This window comes from Nelusetta ayraudi, unplaced genomic scaffold (genome assembly GCF_046127955.1).
Source record: "Nelusetta ayraudi isolate G7.1 ecotype Tasmania unplaced genomic scaffold, CSIRO-AGI_Nayr_v1 ptg000089l, whole genome shotgun sequence".
Classification (NCBI taxonomy): Eukaryota; Metazoa; Chordata; class Actinopteri; order Tetraodontiformes; family Monacanthidae; genus Nelusetta; species Nelusetta ayraudi.
The window spans coordinates 134,780-137,922 of NW_027466139.1; positions in this window are offsets into that span (position 1 = coordinate 134,780).

Sequence of the window (3,143 nt, forward strand, 5' to 3'; positions counted from 1 at the left end):
TGAAAGTTGCTTTACACATTTAACTCTTTTCTCACCTTCTCCCGTGTCATTGGTCTATCAAGTCTGTCAAAAACCTCAAATACAAATCATGCACACAGCGTCCTCATTGTGGAGTGCTGGGCCCAAACCATAGCGGTCCCAGTTGGCCTCCAAGCATGAAGTGGGCCAAGCAAGTCACTGGTAAACCTTTGGTTCTTGATGCAGTGTTAACAAACACAGCAAATTCCAATATTCCAGCCAGTTAGGGTCTGGTAGTAAAGAGTATGGGCGTCATTGTCATGTGAGGAGCCGTTGAATCGGAACAAAGTTACGTCCACAGAGAGCTGTAATCACACGGAGATGTGCAGTGTGTGGGACTCGCTGTAATTATGCGCAGAAATGCTCTGCTAGCTTTGTTGTTTGTGTGCAGAAACTTTATCCACCTTGACTAAAAAAAAACAAAACGCTACGGTCTCCCAATGATGTTGTTATCCTGCGACCACTTTAAGACACTTTTATTGGCTGTGTTTAAGGGAGAGTCGGCCACCAGCACTCACATTCTTTCCAGACCACACGGCATTCGAGTGCGTCGCAGGCTAGCGTCGCTAAGCTAAGCTCTTTTGGTAGGATTTGCTTGTCTTGGTGAGGGGAAAAAGGTGAAGCATCAGCGATATTACAGCTGAGAGGAGGCTAGTAAAGCTAAATCACAGCATCCTGTGCACTCAAACATGGTCACTGCTGCAGGAAGGAGAGCCTAAACTGAGCTGTGTGCACTCTTGTTGTGCCATGGAGCATGGTTTTGGACTCCATGTCCCAAACAGCTTCTCCATTGTGCTGTACCTGTGAGTGTCTTTGTGTCAAACCCCAGCAATCTACTGCTAATACAGAGGAGGGGCTAATTAGTAGCACAGTCCACCCCTTTACCCCGTTGACCCAACTGCAGGCCCCACGTCGCCCCGCGAACCCAAGTCCCAACACTTGTGAGAGATAAAAAAAAATGTGAAGCCTGATAGATTTGATGGATTGAAAATTGTTGTGTAACATTAACGCAGACCACAAATATTACAGCGCAGCCTTTGTTGATCTCACAGCGGGGGACATGTGCATATTTACAGCAAATATACAGGGCACATTGACCTTTGCCCTGTGTATTTGCCATTGAATTGACATTAAAGCAACATGTTCTCCACGTACCCCGCGATAGAGTTTGTTTTTCCTATGACCAACTGGCCCAGCTGTAAAAGCTTAGGAGAACCCATTGTGGCCCACCAGTCAAACGGTTTGCCCACCCCTGACCCAAACTGTGGCTCCTAATTGCTACTGCGGCTATAATAATGCTACTGCGGCTATAATAATGCTACTGCGGCTATGATATTGCTGCTGCGGCTATAATAATGCTACTGCGGCTATAATAATGCTACTGCGGCTATGATATTGCTACTGCGGCTATAATAATGCTACTGCGGCTATGATATTGCTACTGCGGCTATAATAATGCTACTGCGGCTATGATATTGCTACTGCGGCTATAATAATGCTACTGCGGCTATGATATTGCTACTCCGGCTAGAATAATGCTACTGCGGCTATGATATTGCTACTGCGGCTATAATAATGCTACTGCGGCTATGATAATGCTACTGCGGCTATGATAATGCTACTGCGGCTATGATATTGCTACTGCGGCTATAATAATGCTACTGCGGCTATGATATTGCTACTGCGGCTATGATAATGCTACTGCGGCTATAATAATGCTACTGCGGCTATGATATTGCTACTGCGGCTATAATAATGCTACTGCGGCTATGATATTGCTACTGCGGCTATAATAATGCTACTGCGGCTATGATATTGCTACTGCGGCTATAATAATGCTACTGCGGCTATGATATTGCTACTCCGGCTAGAATAATGCTACTGCGGCTATGATATTGCTACTGCGGCTATAATAATGCTACTGCGGCTATGATATTGCTGCTGCGGCTAGAATAATGCTACTGCGGCTATGATATTGCTGCTGCGGCTATAATATTGCTGCTGTGGCTATAATAATGCTACTGCGGCTATAATAATGCTACTGCGGCTATGATATTGCTTGTACTAAACTGCATTGACTTTGATTTATGAGGTGAATGCCGACAGGTTTTTGCCTCACAGGCGATTTGCAACAATCAAAAGCTCCAGTGTGACGTGGCGGTAGTGCCGTTTCCTGTGTTGTGGTGACGTCAGGCAGCGGCCACATTCACACTGACACACAGTGTGGGTTCGCTGTTATATCACAGCCAGTCTGAAAAAAATGAATGATGTGCGATGACTTTTTTTTTCTTTCTCTCTTTTTATTGACTTGCTCCGTCGGCTGTTTGTGCTGACCTGGTTTTGTCCGGGCCTTCTTGGCACAGGAACTCCCCATCACCCCCAGTTTCCAGCCACACCTCAGCACAACAGACAGATAGCCAACCCTCTGCAGTGCTGCACACACTGACAAGTTTAGAGGGGGCGGGGGGGAATCCCAATCCAGAACTTTATCACAGACTCATATTATTGCGACTCCCCGAATGTTCACATACAGTTTCTGGTTGCTGTTATTTTGTTGTTTTAATGCTATTGAATTTTTCTAAAAACGTATTTTGTTACATTTTTTTTTTCACAACCTATTACGTTAGCAGCTTCCGTAGGCTGCAAAGATTTATTTTTTTCTTTCAAAGTAGATTCTATAAAAACAGAGATTCAACAACTCACTTCTCTCCTTTTTCTTTTCTTTTTTTTAACGCAAAAAAAAATAAAAATAATAATAAAAATAGTGACCGTGTTTGTGTGCACCGACTCTGGCTGTGTTGTGTAGCCACTCATTTGAAGCGGACCTCCGTCTCAAATTTCAGAGCCCCGTGTGGAAAAATGCGTGAGTTGCATGTGGGTGTTGGTGGTGGTGGGTCAGTCCAGGGACGTGTGTGTGCGTGTGCGTGTGCGTGTGCGTGTGTCTGCGGGTGTGTGTGTGTGTGTGTGTGTGTGTGTGTGGCTTAGCATCGGGTCCCCTGACGATACACTCGGGCCCCAAGAAAGTTCTCAGCTAACGTTCTCTTCTGAGCCCCCCCTCCCCTCCCGTTCACCCCTCATGACGTCATGTCTGGAGGCCGGCTGCTGCTGCTGCCGCTGCCGCTGCC